Genomic DNA, 17,495 nt, shown 5'->3' on the forward strand with positions numbered 1-17,495 from the left:
AATGAGGTTTTCCTCTAAATGCATTGTTTTAGGTAGTTGCTTGGAGCTTACCTCTTTGTCTTCTGAAAAGTGGTTTTACAGGTTTAACTGTATATCCCACTCTTCTTTCCCTTTTAAGAAAAGAGTATATGGGATACAATTTAATCCTTTTTCTTATGTTATTGTACAATTAGAAACAACCAAATGTTAAACGGTAGGGAGTTGGTGAAATAAATGATGCTTTATTGGTCTTTAAATGTCAGTGATTTAGAAGAACATGTAATGCCATAGGAAAATGTCCATTATAGCACACTTACTTAAAAAGTAGGATCCAAATCTGTTTATGTAGTATGACTCCAATTTGGGGAAAATATACCTAAAAATTGGAGGGATGTATACCAAGATAGTATTGGTTACCTCTGAAATCCAGGAAGAATTATCTGGTGTGAATAATTAACTTGGAATTTAAACATCTCTTACAAGGAGCAGCTATTAATTTGATCAGGAAGTCTCATTACTTCATAGCCACATCTGATATCTTTCCAGTCAGCCTGATTTTCTTTGTCTCCGCTGTGGAACACTCTAGAATCTGAGCTCCTGGCAAGCAGAGGAGCCCGAGTCCCATTTGGGCTTCGTGGGGCGCCAAGTGGCATTACTGTCTTGGGCTTTCAGACCGCACCCTTCTGGAAGCTGTGTTTGTGTTCCAGCCCCGCCATCTCTAGTTGCTCTTCTTGAGTCCCAGGCCCGGCTCCCCTGTGTGAAGGGACCGAGCCTGCAGGTGGCTGTGAAGGTCAGGCTGCTCCAGCCTGGGGTTAGATCGAAGCCTGAGCTGGGCCTTCATCTGTGGTTGCCATTTCACTCCAACAGTGAGACCCAGCCTTCATGCTTCTTGAAATACCTTAAAGAATCCTTGCTAAGTTTTGAATTTTTGTTAAGAGTTTTCAAACTCAGTGTGAGTTTGACCCCTGGGCCTCTCTGAAATAAAGGCAGATGCCCCCTCCCCGCCCTTGCAAGCAGGTGGGGTCTGACCTCCTGGGTGAAGAAGTGCTCTCCATCTCTTTTCCTGTCATTCTTGCCCTGCTGACCATGCGAGGGACATGGAGGTGGCTTTGTCCTGGGGCCAGGGGCTTGGCAGGGAGGTGTGCTGTGGTTGGGGGGTTGCTTTGTGGCCCCCAGGGATTGGGACTGAGTCAGCCAGGCTCTGTCCCAGAGCAGGGAGCCACCCAGGGAGCAGGGGACAGCCCTCAGGGCCAGCCTTGTCCAGGAACAGCCCTGACAAGTGGGGTCACTGCCCAAGACAAAAGGAGCATTGTTGAGTGGATGAGGGTGGGGAGAATATCGGGGTTTTTGCTAGCTGGAGGCTCTGTTCTGGGGTTTTCCCCGCTCCCCAGCGACCCCCCTGTGGTCTGGGCTGCACCGCTGGCAGGTACGGCCCCCAGCGACCCCCCTGTGGTCTGGGCTGCACCGCTGGCAGGTACGGCCCCCAGCGACCCCCCTGTGGTCTGGGCTGCACCGCTGGCAGGTACGGCCCCCAGCGACCCCCCTGGGGTCTGGGCTGCACCGCTGACAGGCACGGCCCCCAGCGACCCCCCTGTGGTCTGGGCTGCACCGCTGGCTGGTACGGCCCCCAGCGACCCCCCTGTGGTCTGGGCTGCACCGCTGGCAGGTACGGCCGTTTTCTTCCTTCCAGGTCGCCTCGCTTTGGTAGCTGTCCATCCTTCCGGCCCCTCCTGGCTCTGCTCCAGGGAGATTTGTCTTAGCATTTCCCAGCTCTGAGAGCCATCCTCTCTCCCTGCCCCCTGGTACTGAGATGAGTGGGAGAGAAGGCAGCTCGTGTTCTGGGTCATGATCCCAGAGCAGAGAGAATAGGGTCAGTGTTCCCAGGCGATGGGTCCGAGCTTGGGGGGTGGGGGCAGCGGGGAGAAAATATGGAGCCGGACAGGGGAGCCCTCTGCCCCAGAGACCTGTGGGGGGAGCAGTGGGGAGGGGCCACCAGCCAACGGAACAAGTCTGGGGGGTCAGATGGGCTGTGTGCCCCCGGCAGCGTCTCGGAGAAAGCCGTGTTTATTAATCGTTGGTGACGTCAGAAGAACGTGTAATCAGCTGCTTATAAGAGGAGCCTAAGTCCCATTTCTCTGTGTTCTCTCCCTGTCTTTGAGTTTATCTTAAACCTCCACGAGACGTTTGCAGTTTTTCTCACTGTGGCCTTGACCATATGCCCTTCGGACATTGCAGTCCTCTGCACCCTGCAGGCATCCTGGGGCAGGGCTCCCAGCAGGATGGGGACAGTGTCTGTCTCGTGTCCTCGTCTGCTCCCTGTGGCCCTCCAGGTTGCCGATCGTGAGCTCCTTGGGAAGGGGGCAGATTTCACTGATTTCGTAATTGAGGCTTGGGGAAGGGGTGGCCTTGGTGAACACGCCCTCCCGCCTGTTTCCATCCTCTCTTAGGGTGCTCTTTGGGAATTAGAGAACCATGAACTAGTCATCAAAGTGCTCAGGTCAAGGCTGGGAAGGGGTAGCCACCTGGCACCACATACTTCTTCCCACCAAGTTTTGTCTGGGACATCCAGGCCCACGGTTCAACACCATGGGCCCCAGACCGTTACGGACCCCTGGCCGGGCCACGCTCAGGGTCCCGGCCTTCAGGTCCCAGGCTGACTCAGGTTTGGTTGAACCCTGGCTTTGCTGTCTTCTAGTACCAAGGAGGGTTAGACGGGTGCGGCGCTGCAGGGCACTAGTCACCGCTCAGCCTATGGTTATTGCTGTCCTGGACGGCCTCGGTGGTGCCTCGTGGACCACTCCTTCCCATTCCTGGTGTCAGGATCAGCCATGCCGGTTTCTGCTGCCCCTTCCAGCAACCCTGCTCTCCGAGCCCTATGTCCGAGGCAACGCTGCCTCTTTGGCCATCTGCTGACCTCCCATTCTCCCTGGATTCCAGATGCAGGATTTCCATGGCGATTTGGTCTGCAATGCTGATTTGGGACTCCCTGGTAAATGGGTGCAGATGTGCGCCCCCAGACATACCTTCACGGCTCAGCTCACTGGCCACCTCCTCTGAGTGGACTTCCTGACCGCCTGCTTGAATAACTGCACCTTCATTTGTGTCCCTGCCGCACTCTTGGTCATTCTGGAAGAGCTGCTGTTCTCTTATGCCTCACTGCCCCATGGTGCCTGCGTCTGCCCCCGAGAGCCTTCCCTGCCACCCTGGCCTGGGGTCGGGTGCATACACAGCGAGAGCTTGGTTCCTGTGTGTTGAGTGAATGACTGTGAAGTGGCCTGACCAGGTCCCCGGGATCAGCGAGGGAATGAGACAAGGGACGGTGCGCGGGGGGAGCAGGGCACTGTCCTGGGAGATTCCAGGGAGAGAGGCGTGTGCTCACCAGCAGGCCGGCACGTAGGCCAGGGGTGCCCAGAGAACCGGCCCCTCGGTGCTGCCTGGGGTGGGGCGGGGAGGGAAAGGCCTGCGGAGGAACCGCCAGGCCTGAGAGGTGAGGGGTTTGCAGGAGGGTGGGGACGTCCGGGCGGAGGGGCCCACCGAAGCCTGGGCCTGGCGGTAAGGGCCCGCTGCCCCGTGTGCTGGAGCTCTGCAGCCTGCTCTGCTGCAGCTGTGACCTGTCCTCTCCACCCGGTGAGTTCACTGCCGCGGCTCTCATCTCAGTTTCTGACTTGACCTTGCTGGGCGGGTCGGCGCGCATCCATTCAGCCAGCAGGGACATTTGCCGAGTCCCCACCTTGCACGGGTGACTAGGACGCGCCCCGCCCTCTGAGCGGGGGAAGCAGAGCAGACAGATCATCTCAACCCAGGACGGTCAGAGCTATGGCAGAGCCCACCTCCCATGTCCGTTCCTGGCAGAAGGTTCTGGAAATGCACACAAATAAAAGAGTATAGGCATAACCGGGCAGAGGGACTGGAGTCACCTTCTGAGGACGCTTGTAGGCTCCCCAGAGAGAAGGAGAGTTTTCTGGGTCAGGCTCAAGGAACTCAAGGGTCTCCTTGCCTTCCAGCAAATCCCGCTGCTTTACCTTTGGGTTTTCCAGAGTCTCCCCCTCCTGCAGAGACAGGAAGGGGTGGTTGCCATAGGAACTGCTGGATGCTGCGGGATCTCCCTCCTAAGTCAGCCAGCCTCTGAGGGCCTGGCTGGGGCAGGATGCTGAGGGAGGGCACTGCGACCAGGGTGTCGGATCAGAGCTTAGGCAGGACCAATGGGGAAAATATTAGATCGCTTTTGGGGGCTCACACTTTGGGGGTCTGGGACCCCGGCGTCAGAGCCCACTCTTTTTTTTTTTTTTTTGGCTGCGTTGGGTCTTCGTTGCTGTGCGCAGGCTTTCTCTAGTTGCAGCGAGTGGGGGGCTACTCTTCGTTGTGGTGCGTGGGCTTCTCATCGCGATGGCTTCTCTCGTTGCGGAGCCCGGGCTCTAGGTGCGCGGGCTTCAGTAGCTGTGAGAGCCCACTCTTTTCTTCCACTCGTGGCTTTGGAGAAAGGCTGTGGCCAGCACCCCATACCCCTACTGCTTGACAGGCATATGTCCTGTGTGCACACCCCACCCCATCCTCAGTCCCCAGCCACTCGGCCCCTGTATATTCCTGCTTCTTCCCTCCCTACCCCCATTGCTGCCCTGGTTCTACACCTTTCTCTTTGCCCCCTTGCTGCCCAGGAGCCCTCCTGTGCCGTGGTCTTATCCTGCTAGACACACACACACACACACACACACACACGGCCATTCTCTCCCATTACAAACCCTCCCTGGCTCCTGAGGCCCTGAGGTATCTGTGTGACCCTCTTTCTGGCTTCTCCTCTGTCCCCAGACTCCCACCTCTTCTCTGACCTGAGCCCCTTCACACGTGCTGGCCCCATGGCCCCCTGCTCAGGATCAGTTCCAGTGTGGCCTCTTCCCTGACGAAGCTCGCTCTCTTTCGGTTACACCCCTCACCCCCGACTCTGGCTGTCCTAACCCCTTGCACGGTCCTCCACTCCTGCCCTGGCCACCCCCGTGGTCACTGTGTACTGATTCCTGGTTGGTTTTCTCTCTGCCTTCGGCCCTGGTCCTTATGCCTGTGCCCAGCAAGGGGCCAGGCCCAGAGGAGGTGCTGGGGGATGTATGATGGGAAGAGTGTCCCCTGTGTGCAACATTGATAAAGGCTCCTGCTAGACGAGAAAAAGTACCTACGCGCTAGGCTTGGCAACCCTGTGCGTTGATACAGTGGCTGTTTCTTCGAGTTCCTCTGAGGTGCAGCTGTGCTAGTGCAGTTAGTTTAAACTCAATGTCACCCCCTCCAGGACCTTCCTGAACCTGGTCCCCTCGCCCCCCAGGCTTAGTTTGGGTGACCCTCGGGTCTTCCTCTCACCTGTAGGACTGCAGTTAATACCAAATTCCACTGAGTCACAGGCCTCTGAGCAGAATCTATGACAACACTTTTGCATTTGCTGATTTAATTTTTTTTAAACATCTTTATTGGAGTATAATTGCTTTACAATGGTGTGTTAGTTTCTGCTTTATAACAAAGTGAATCAGCTATGCATATACATACATCCCCATATCTCCTCCCTCTTGCGTCTCCCTCCCTCCCTCCCTATCCCACCCCTCTACGTGGTCACAAGGCGCTGAGCTGATCTCCCTGTGCTATGCGGCTGCTTCCCACTAGCTATCTATTTTACATTTGGTAGTGTATATATGTCCATGCCACTCTCTCACTTCGTCCCAGCTTCCCTTTCCCCCTCCCCGTGTCCTCAAAACTACAGTGAGGTATCACCTCACACCAGTCAGAATGGCCATCATCAAAAAATCTACAAACAATAAATGCTGGAGAGGGTGTAGAGAAAAGGGAACCCTCTTATACTGTTGGTGGGAATGTAAATTGATACAGCCACTATGGAGAACAGTATGGAGGTTCCTTAAAAAACTACAAATAGAACTACCATACGACCCAGCAATCCCACTACTGGGCATATACCCTGAGAAAACCATAATTCAAAAAGTCGTGTACCACAGTGTTCATTGCAGCTCTATTTACAGTAGCCAGGACATGGAAGCAAACTAAGTGTCCATCGACAGATGAATGGGTAAAGAAGATGTGGCACATATATACAGTGGAATATTACTCAGCCATAAAGAGAAACGAAATTGAGTTATTTATAGTGAGGTGGATGGACCTAGAGTCTGTCATACAGGGTGAAGTAAGCCAGAAAGAGAAAAACAAATACTGTATGCTAACACATATATATGGAATCTTAAAAAAAAAAAGAAAATAAAACGGTTATGAAGAACCTAGGGGCAGGACAGGAATAAAGATGCAGACGTAGAGAATGGACTTGCTGATTTTATTTGTAGACCCTGGGAAAAACCCGCGACTGATTTCATTCCTCCGCCCTGCTTTAGGAAGTGGAGCCTTTGCCGTGCTCGCGGGCGTTTTCAGCTCTCTGCTTTCACTCTGAGTCTCTTCCCGGCGTCTCCTTGTCGAGGCCTCCTAAGCGCCTCTAAGCAGCTCTTGCCGCAGTGAGATGGAACTGCCAGGCCCTTTGCAGAAGGCCTGGACGCAGGCCCACCCCCGGCCAGAAGGGCTGGCTTCGCAGGGTGCGTGAGCTGTCCTGTCACCACTGTCACCCGTTGACCTGAGCTTAAAAGCTGAGCTTAAAGCCAGCTGCTCAGAGCCGTTGAGGGCATTGCAGTCTCCCCGTCACGAGTCTTAGCAACTTATCAGGGTCACCACGTGCCACTCCGGGAAGTTGCTGATCAGAAGTGCATCAAGCTGCCCCCTCCCGTGTGGTGTGTGGTGATCCTTGGGGACTTCCTCCCATTGCAGGGCAGGGGTGGGCACATACATTGTCTAGGATTTTCCGTGGTGGTTTGGTCAAGTTTCTACATTTCTGGGACCCGGCATTCTCTAGAATTCTCCCAAGTGAGTTCGGGAAGGGTTCTAGCGCCAACTTTCTCCCTTTGTCAGTGGCCAGTGCACACGAGCATTTTAAAATACTTGAGCCTTGCGCTAAAGATGCCAGTTTGACTTGATACTACCCAGCGCCTTTTCAAGCGATTTGGAGAGTACTGAACTTCTCTTTTTCATGGGATGTGTTTACTTTTTAAAAAATGCTTTCATTAACATTATATCAAATACCAGTTTGGAAACTGCCTCAAGGGATGCTCTCTTTGGACTGGAAATAAATGACTATAGAAAGGGTACTGCTTTGGGGCTTGAAAAATAATCTTTGCAGGCTTTGTAGAAGTTTGACTCAAAGTTTTCCTTTCTTATTGTTAAAGAGGAGGCACAAAGAGTATGTATTTTTGGCCTGGAGAATTCTTAGCCGCTTGTGACCCGAGCTGCCAGTTGCCGTTCTGCAAAGATCGTGGAGATAAAGGCAACATTGAGATGTGTTTTCTGTTGTCAGCAGGAAAAAAACCACCCTGGGCCGGGAGCCAGGGCTGGGCAGGGAGCAAGGGGGCATGGTTTGGGAATCCCAGCTGGGGGTGGTCAGCTATTCTCATCCCACCAGCTCTGGGTACCAGCCCCGGGGGCCTCATATTACAGACAAGGAAAGTGATGGCCCCCCGTTACTCGGCCGGTCAGTGCAGGCTCCTGACCTGCCCTCTTCAGAGTATCCTGGTTTTTGAAGTTCTTTCTTAAGCCCTCTGTTCTGTGAGGCCATAAAATTGACAACTGTGCATGTTAAGTGCTTCCAGTGTGTTCGAGGCCGGTTGCCGACACCTCACAGGTGTTAACTTCCAGAGTGGTCTCTTCAGAGAGAACTGAGAGGTAACTCCCTGCCCAGCGCCCTCCGGGGGCTTCCCCTCCCACTGCGGACACCACCTTCCCAACTCCCACTCCCGTCCCTGGCAGCTCTACACAACCTGCCCCATGTCCTTGTCCCCCTCCCCCTGAGACCCCCCACCCCCAATGCAGCCTGTGCTCGGTGCCCCACCTGGCTTTCCCCGTTCCTCCTCCATCATTCCTGGGTCCTTCTCCTTGTTCAGGTCTCAGCTCAGATGGTGGGTCCTTGGGGAGGCCTCACGTTAGTTCCCTGGGCTGCCCTGTAACGAATTCAAGATTGTGCGGCTTAAACAACAAATGTATTGTCTCACAGCTCCGGAGGCTGGCAGTCGAGATCAGGGTGTCAGCTGGGTGGGTTCCTTCTGAGGCTGTGAGGGAGGACCTGCCAGGCCTCTCTCCTAACTTCTGGTGTTACTGGTGATCTTTGGTGTCCTTGGCTTGTGGATGCATCACCCTGATCTCCACCTTCATCTTCACGTGACATTCTCCCTGATGTGTGTCAGCACCCAAATTCCTCCTTTTTATAAGGACACCAGTCATATGGAGTTAGGGGCCCACCCTACTCCAGTATGACCTCAGCTTAACGAATTACATCTGCAATGCGCCAGTTCCTAAATAAGGTCACCTTCTACGGTACTGACGGTTAGGACTTCAATCTAACGTTTTTGGGGGGGGACAGAATTCAACTCCTAACAGGCCTTCTCTGTTGAGTCCGTCCCACCCCCTTCCGCCCCAGTATGCTCTCTACACTGATTTTCTTCATGTTGTGACGCTTGATGGCACCTGAAATTATTTTATTTATTTGTTTATTGTCCATCTTCCTCCACTAGAGTATGAGGTCCTGAGACAGGGACCTTGGCCGTGCTGTCCACTGTTGTATCTTCAGCACTCAAGCAAAGCCAGGCACATAGTGTTCACTCACAGGAACTGCTGAGTGAGTGAACGAATGCACGGCTGGGTGCACGGGTGGGTGAAAGGATGAGCGAACGGCTGAAAGAGCGGCCCTACAAAGCAGGTACTCTCATCATCCCCACACACTGAGATTCCGAGAAAACAAGGCCAGACTGAAGAACAGTCTTTTGTGTCTGATTCGTGAAGCAGTGGCGGTTTCTCTTTTATTTAAATCTTAAAGAGCAGAAGCAAGGATTGCTGTTATTGCGTTCTTGATGTTTTGAGAGTTTGTCAAATGAGACACGTCTCACCCCATGTGCTTTTGCACATCCTGCAGTCATGTTCTGCTCCCTGCAGACACTCACCCCTGTGGCCCGCGGAGTGCCGATCTCTCACACCTCCATCACCTCGTTGGCCGCGCGTGTCGTTCGGGTGGAGGATGCAGCATGCGTTGGGTACCAACTTCAAGTTTACCATCTGGGAGGGAAGTTGGCATCCAGGTCAGTCAGTGCTTGATCTGAAATCCTCGGTGGGAAGTGCAGGGAGAAAGGTGAGAGCCGGTGCAGGGTTGGGGTCGGGGGGCTCTGGAAGAGGGATGGTGGCATTTGAATTGAGCTGGCTGAGAGCTCGGATGGAGAGCCTCACCCCGTCTCAGCCCAGGCTTTTAGCTTTGGGATGGTCAGCTGAGGTGAACGGAAGCCTCTCTGTGGGGGGACTGTTGTCCCTTTGCCTCTCTTCCTCATCCACCCTCTTGGGTCCTTGAGGGTCAGTGTCTGGTGACTCTCCGATCCTGCATTATACTTGGTTGTAGACAGACACCCAGAGGCAGGGGCCCTCAAGACGCTCATGTTCTGCTTGGGAGGGCAAGACTCAAGCCCAGGAAGCCATGTGGGTGACCGAGGGGTGGCTCATCCTTTGCTCTTCTGTGCTGTGGTTGGAGCCCGGCCTTTCTAGCCCCCGGAAGTTCATGGCCTGCTAGCTTGGCTGAGAACGGAGCTACTGTAAGGCCTTGGGCGTCTCGGGCTCCCTGTGGAGGCCAGGCCGCCTCTCTGCAGGGTGCACGACCTAGTGCTGGAACTGGGGCGTGCACAGCACCCTGCTTGTCCCCTGGGCATGTATCCTTGTTTGCTCTGTGGCCCCAAGGCACCCTCGACTTTCTCACCCTGCCAGGCTCAGGGTGTCTGCAGCTTGTTCCTGGGACCACTTGGACTTCTGCAGAAGACTTTGATTGGGGGTTCCAATGGGCCCTGTGGAACCCCCCTCCCTGAGCACGGTGTAGGCATACTAAGCTAGGGCACCTTGGGGGTCCCGGCCCCTGGGAGCCGGGACAGCATGCTGAAAACAGAATGAGGGTGATGGCTGTGGGGAAAGGAGCAGGTAAGAGACTGGGGTCAGAAATCCCTTGGGCCTGCCCCCCACTGGCAGTGCCCTTGGGCAAGTTACCTTGTCCTCTGTCTTCATTTTCTCAGTGCACAATGGGGATAACATTTACTTGGAGGGGTGGCTGTGTAAGTGCTCAATAAACGTTGTGTGAACGGATGGGTAGGTTGATGGGTGGATGGTCTGAGTCTCTAGCCTCAGGGAAGCATTTCAGCACATGTTAGCTGGTCTCTGGCACAGCCGGGCACTGTGCCAGGCTATGCAGGGGTCACAGGGAGGAACAGGACACAGTCCTGGACCTCAGCGAGGGCACACAGGCCAAGGAGAACTCTTTTTTCTAAAACTCACCAGTGGTGTAAGCATCATGCCTGGGCCCCAGAAAAGTCCGATCTGAACCCGAAGGGCAGTTACTGGTTGGTCTCGGAGGAAGCGGATCCAGCAAGCACTGTGACTGCTGAGGGTTTGGAGGGTCCGAGAGCAGAGAAGTCTCCAGGAAGGCAGAGATGACACTGTTCCTCGGCACCGTGCCTGCCGGACGGCCTGCTGAGGGCTCAGCCTGGCACTAAGGCTTTGCCAACACTGTCTTAAGTGCTAGAGGCAATGACTTCTCCGGCTCTTTGAGATAAAGTTGGCTTGCAGATTCCCAGAACTTTGGAGCTGCACGCAAGGGACCTTCATCATTAGGCCGTTGAAGCGAGTTGGCCCTTCCTCTTCTGGGGAGAAAGGTTATCCACGCTTCTGCCTTAACCAGATTGTTGTTTGTTATGCTAGTAATTGGAGACCAGTTGCTGAGAGATTGGGGCAGTGGGTCAGGGAGTGTTGGGGCAGAGGCTGCCGGGGTGACCAGCGTCGTGCTTGGCTCAGCCTGCAGGTCTTGGTGGCCAGTCCCACGTGACCCCCAGCTCCTGAGGTCTCTGAGGGCCACTTTGAGCTCCTTTGGGAGGGAGAGTCGCTCTTGCTGGGAAGGGCCTTCGGGCTGCTCTCCCCTGTCATCTTTTGGAACCAACCCCACCAAGAAACACGGGACTGGGGCTGCATCCTCCGAGGCCAGGCACCCTTTTGCAGTCTGTCCCTGAGGCACCAGACCTGACTTTTCTCTCGGGAGAGCCCTGCTTCTGCCTGGCGGGGCCTTTCCATGTTGCATATGGCAGTTCTGTCCCCGCTTCTCAGACCTGTGGAGAGTCCAGAGGAATAAATCAGACTTCTGCCCACTTGCTGTTCATCACGGCCATTGAGTCTGGACCTTGGCTGAGTCAAAAACTTTTCATCTAGTGACTTGCATTGAAAGTCACAGCTGAAAACACGCCATCCGCAGGGGTGAATTGAGGGGCAGAAAAGGGATGGAAGGAAAGCCCAGGTGCCCGGGGCACCCTTTGGCTTAGTGGCTAATTGTCTGGCTTTGGCAGGAGAGAGACCAGGTTCCCATGCAGCTGTAATGGGATGACCTTGGGCAGGCTACTTAACCTGTCTGTGACCCAGTGTCCTCACCTGCATCTCCTGCGGTCAGTGCTTGTTAGCTCGTCTGTGGCCCAAAGTCAGGACTCTGTGTTACTTATCATCATTAACAATGATGGTCCATTTTAATGTGGCAGCGTGAACACATTGAGGAGTCTAATATGAGCTAGGACAAGTGACCTAGCTTTGCAGAATTCAAATTCTCGCCTGCACCTGAGCTCTTGTTAACAGTACGTGGGGGAAATTTCCACTGGTCAGTAGTAATGTGAAGACTAAGAATAGGGAAATGGAATAGCTGATCTTTTTCGAGTGCACAACTGAATAGGAAAAGCATACCTCCTGCAATTCTCCTTTACTGTCACAATTTTACACACTCACCACGTCTGATAGCAGGTGTCAGGGGGCTTTTCCCACACCACGCAATCCTGCGACACCAGCTGGGTGTCCCACGGTTTAACTCAGTTTCGACCCCAACCACCTGGAGATGAGTGTCGGATGCCACAGGGTAAGGACTCAGTCCCACAAGATGAATCCTTGTGGACTTATCAGATGCTGATTGCAAGTTTAGGTTGTTACCCGTGCTCCTGACCCCTCAAGCTGTGAGTCACAGGTTCTCATGACCCCCTCCTCTAGTTTGATTAATTTGCTGGAGTGGCTTCCAGAATTCAGGAAAACAGTGGACTTACTATTTACCAGCTTATTATAAAGGGTTATGGGAAAGGATACAGTTGAACATCCAGATGGAAGAGGTGCGTCAGGCAAGGTGCGTGGGAAGAGGCTTCCGTGCCCTCTGAGCAACCCATTCTCCCAGCCCCTCCACGTGCTCACCAGCCAGGACGCTGCCTGAACCCTGTACCTGTGGAATTTTCTGTGAAAGCTTCATCACAAAGGCATGATTTGTCACGATTTCATTTTCCAGCACCCGCCCCCCCCCCCGCCCCCCCGCCAAAGGATAGGGAGCAGAGCTGAAAGTTGCAGTCATGGCTTGATCTAATCATGCCTTAATCTTGCTGGTGACCCACCCCTATCCAGCCCACCAAGTGTTGCCCCATCAGAATAAAAGACACTCCTATCATCCAGGAAAACCCCATTTGAGGACAGGCCTGTGTGGTCACCCCCCTCGGAACCTGAGTTTTCAGGCCAGAAGCCTCGTCCGGGCACCGGTGCACGGCTCTTGCACACTTGCCCTGTGTTGGGCTCCGTCCTAAGTAATTTACACACATTAACTCGTTCAATTCTCACAACAGCCTGAGCTGGGGACCCGTGAGAGCGACACAGAGCTTAAATAATGTGCCAGGCCTCATAGCTTCACAGCCACTCCTAACAAGACCCGGCTGCCGAGCATGGTTGTGAAATGGTAACCACACCTGCCTGATGTCCTCACTGGCTTCACTTGCAGCCTTTGCAGTTGAGAGGTCAGTTACAGCCTGTCTGGGTGTTCAGAGAAGTGTAGACTTTTTTTAGCAGCCCAGGCCTCTGGGTAGAACACCTTGCATGTTGCATCCAGAGAGGATGAATGGCCCCGAGCGTGAGCAGGGGTGGGAGCCAGTTCTCCCGAGTCCCCAGCCTCCCCGATGAACCTGCTTCTTTTGTATCTGGCTGGTTATTGATCACGTCAGGGAAGCACGTGCGGGAGTTTGGGAGCAAAGGGAGAGCTGGAAGTACAGCCCAGAGAACCCTCCAGAGAGCTGAAACCCTCTGCCTTTGATCTCATCTTGGCACCCCCCCGCCCTTCCCCCATCCACACTCTCCCCTCTGGGGACTGTATTAGGGTAGACTAACTGCCAAAGCCGGCAACCCCAAATTCTTAGTGGCTTAATGCACTGAAGATTTATTAGTTGTTCATACCACAGCCGAATTCTGGTCCCCTAGGCGTTAGAGTCTTCCGCTGGGTCCTCGGCTTCCAGCCTGCAGATCAGGCATGAGAGAGGGGTGGTTATGGGCCACCCCTCACCCTATCCCCCCTGCCCAAGGTGCCATTCAGGGGCCAGTGCTGTAGGAAAAGCTCTTTTTGCTGAGGTGGTAGCTTAGGGCACCTGAGGCATTTGGAATTGATAGATACAGGAGAGGATTTAATGCAGGTGAGTCCTGCATCTTTGCAGCTGCCCCCTCTACCTGGATTACACCTCCCTTCCGCCGCCCATCTCTGGGGGTCCCATTCTTCCTTCTCCCCTCCATGGCTTGATCTGGACACCTCCTCCTCTGGGAGGCTATTTCAACCCTCTTAGCAGAAAAGAGTCACCCTGCTCTATGGAAAGTCCCTCCTTCTTGGTCTGCGTTGTTCACTCTGTTCTTTAAAACTGCCAGCGCATTTAGCAAACGTTTACCGAGCTCTTGCCTGGAGCCCCGGTTCTAGGTCCTGGGGATGCCAAGCCCCAGCCCTGGTCTTTGGGGATCTCACGGTCGTGTGGAGGAGACAGAGGGTTAATGAAATGCCTTTATACTTGGAAGTTACAGTGCAATCCTGGAGGGATGTGCAGAGGGTCCTGGGGACACGGGTGAGACGAGGGAGCCATTAATTCTTCCTGTTTGGGGAGGGGTGAGTTCAGAAGTCTGGAAAAGGATTGACCTTCTGAGCTGGGACTTGGAAGATGAGTAAGAGCTCACATGTGGGCAGGGGGATGTGGGGTGGGGGACATTCCAGGCAGAGGGCTCGCTCTGGCAGAGGAGCAGAGCACTGCCCTGTGCAAGGTCTGGGGCAGCTGGGGCTGCATCCAAAGTGAACAGAGATGTTCCTACGGCCGCCTGAGGCCCGGAGTTGAGAGGGCAGGGGTCGTCGTCTGTGCCTGGCACACAGGAGGGGTCCAGAAAATACTTGTCGAATTAACAAGTGACCAAGCAGAAGCAGGAACTTGTCTGGAGGGCTCATGTGCCACATCTCTAAACGGAATGTTCTCATCCAGCCCTGGGAGGTGTAGTTACGACATCCTCATTTTATGAATAGGGAAACCGAGGCACAGAGCAATTAAGTGACCTGCTCCAGCCCAGAAGCATCTGAGCCGGGAGGGGTTTCCAGGCGTCTGCTGTGCCCATTATCCCATCCTGTCTTCCTGCACCAGGTGGTGGGGAAGGTAGGGGTAGGCGGAGCCCAGCTCACCTTGGGTCCGGGCCTGGGCACGATGGGGTTGCTTGTTTCGGAGGCCAGAGGTGACTGTTAGGCCACCGGGGTCCGCGGGCCTTTGTCCCATCTCCTCCCAGCCCTCCCTCCACCCTAGTCCGCCTCACTGCCTTCTTCGCTGAGGAAACAGGGGGCCCTTGTTTGCTCCGAGTTCTGAGCGCTCACAGAACAGCATCCAGCGTTGGCCTCACAGGATGGCATGAATTGGAAACGTGGCGCCTGCAGACCTCCTCTGGCCACGGCAGGCGGCCCTTTCATCGGGACACCTTGTGACTGGCTGAGAGGGACCCTTTCTGAGGAAGAGAACAGGTCCCTGGGAAAGTGCCCTTTTCTGCGAACAGAGTGTGGTCAGAAAAACAAAATGACACAACTGAAGTGAGTTCACTTCCACCCGAGCCCCCACCCCCACTGCATGTGGGGAATGAATCCTCTGAGGTGCCTCCCCCGGTCCCAGGGTTCCCTTCTGTGCAGCACCCTCCATCTGAGGGCCCCTCGTCTCTGACACCCTCCCTCTCTGAGGGTCCCCTCTTCTGCAGTATCCCCCTCCTGAGGGTCCTGTCTTCTGCGGTCCCCCTTCTCTGCAGTGTCCCCTCCTCTGTGGCACTGCCTCCCCCTCCTGAGGGTCCCTCCTGTGTCATCCCCCCTCTGAGGGTCCCCCCCTCTGCAGGGTCCTGGGTTCTGTCCCACGTGCGCCCAGAGCCTACTGAGTACCACTCCTGAGGATGCAGCCCCAGAGGGCCTTCTCCCCCTTCCCAGCCAGTGGGGAGAGACTGCCGGCTCCTTGGGGTAGACCCCCTCAGGATGACCAAGGCTTGTCTGGTCCCTTGAGGAAAGGCGGTGCTGGAGGGCCTTTTAGAGCCACTGGCAGCTCTGCTTGGGCCCCAGCAAGGAGGCTGCAGCGATGCTGAGCGGAGACCGTCCAGGCCTGACGTGTGTCCTGATTGCTGTTCTCGTGAAAGGGTTTCACTGGCACAAAAATGCTTGGAAAATACACAAAGGAAGGTGGCCGGCTTCCAAAACTCAACTGTTTACCTTCAGTGGGGCGGCTGGGAACGCGGGGAGCTTATTTTCCAAACAGCCCACGGTTGTCAGGTCTACAGGCCTTGGGTGATGCCAGGCGAGCCTGAGCTGAGGGCATTTCCTGCCCACCTCCTTCCTCAAACGCACTGGGACGCCAGGTTCCTCTCAGGGGCTGACTCTGTCCCCTCTTGCTGCATGGGAAATGTTCCCTCTGGGATGGGGTTTCTGAGGCCCGGGGCGCCCTGCCCAGCATCACCATGTGACCCAGTTCTCTTCCATCCGTGGCTGTCTTGGTCTGAAAATATTGGCCTCTTGTTTTGGTGCCTGTCACAGTGGAGCCGCGGTTACAACACAAATGGGCTTGTGTCTGTGGCACCTCTGAGAATGAGGTGTTCTTTGCCCCTGTTCCCACTTCCCCCTGGCTGCTCTGCCTTCCTTCCAATTCTGTTTTATTCTGGGAAGTGGAGTTGGATGGGAATGTAATAATGAATCCGCGGACAGAACCGGAAAGGTCCTTGGAGTTTCCTGTTTTTTTATCCAAGGGGAAACTGAGGCCCAGGGATGCTGCTAGGCTTTTGCACAGGCCCCAGGACACCTAGCAGCTTGGCTGCGGGCTGAGCCCATTGGTGTCACTGTTTGTCCAGGCCCCAGCCGGGCCATCTCCCACCTGCGAGGCCTTGCCCAGTCATTTTTCCTCCTGGGCTCTAGGTGTCCTGGTCTTTGAAGGGGGACCGTCACCCCCAGCTCCTGGCTGTGCTGTGAGGACAAATGCCATTTCCCTTCCCCGTCCAGGAGTCCCAGAAGATGGGCAGCTTCTCAGCTGGTCTCATTTTTGCTGTTTTGTACACAGGCTAGTCACCACGGGGAAGGATCGGTGTTCTTCAGTATTTTCTTTTGGTGAAGTCCATGGGATTTTTTTTTTTTTTTTTTCCAAATAGGTAAAATCCCTTAACATCTTTCCTGGCAGACAATAAAAAAGAGGAGTTAAGGATATCAGCAGAAAAGAGCTGGCACATTCCGAAGCCTTAACGGAAAAAGAGTTTAAATAAGGGAGGATGGCAAGGTGTGGGCAGGGTCAAAGGAGCCAGCGGGAGGTGGTGAGGTACCCCGAGAATGGCGGGCTGTCACCACCGCAGGCCTCAGGGGACTAGGGGAAGGAAGAGCTTAGAGACAGTGGTGGTCTTGGGAGAGGGGCTGCCCTGCGCAATGGGGACGGTGGGAGCAAACAGCCAGACTCCTCTCCCCTCCTCCTCTCCCATCTTCTGCTGGTGCCTCCAAATGGCCGGACTCGGCCAGCAGCCAGAGGACAAGGCAGCCGGTGGTCGTGGCTGTAGAGGACAGCCTCCCATGGCACAGAGCAGGCATGGGGCGTGGGACAGGCGCTGAACGACAGGCCCGGCTTCAGCTCTGGCTCTGCCTTCTCACCGTGAGGTCCTAGGCAGGTCTCAGAAGTCTGTGTTTGTGGGATTGCTTCTCACTGTGTGGTTTGAAAATGAAAAGAAACGAACGGACATACGTTTTTAGCACAGTGTCTGCCCAGAGCTGTCACCGTGATTTCTTTATGAATGACTTTGAAACAAACAGCCAGGAATCCCGGAGGGAGGCCCCCCTGGGGGTGGGGCTGAGGGCAGGGATGGGGCTGGTGGCCGTCTCCGGCCTCTGCTGAGGCCACCCGGGGGGTCAGCCAGGTGCCGGGCTGGCGCCGTCACCTCCAAGGGAGCGGGCCGTGCAGCTGGTGGCGGCCGCGTGCCGGGCGGCAGACATCTGGCCAGTCAGGAAGCTCGGTGTCAGGCGGCCCCGGCTGTTGGCAGGTGCTCCTGTCTTGGGGGTCAGGTGATGCCGACTGTCTGTCAGCCAGCAGCTCTGGCTCCCTCGGGGCCCGATCTTC

At 55.1% G+C, this 17,495-nt stretch overlaps 1 protein-coding gene across 2 annotated transcripts in view; it reads left to right on the top strand.

The window, feature by feature from the left end:
• The window catches only part of ITPK1 (inositol-tetrakisphosphate 1-kinase), a 160,469-nt gene that overhangs the window by 75,079 nt on the left and 67,895 nt on the right, over nt 1-17,495 (top strand). The window lies entirely within an intron of this gene.

This window comes from Eschrichtius robustus, chromosome 1 (genome assembly GCF_028021215.1).
Source record: "Eschrichtius robustus isolate mEscRob2 chromosome 1, mEscRob2.pri, whole genome shotgun sequence".
In the NCBI taxonomy this organism is placed as follows: Eukaryota; Metazoa; Chordata; class Mammalia; order Artiodactyla; family Eschrichtiidae; genus Eschrichtius; species Eschrichtius robustus.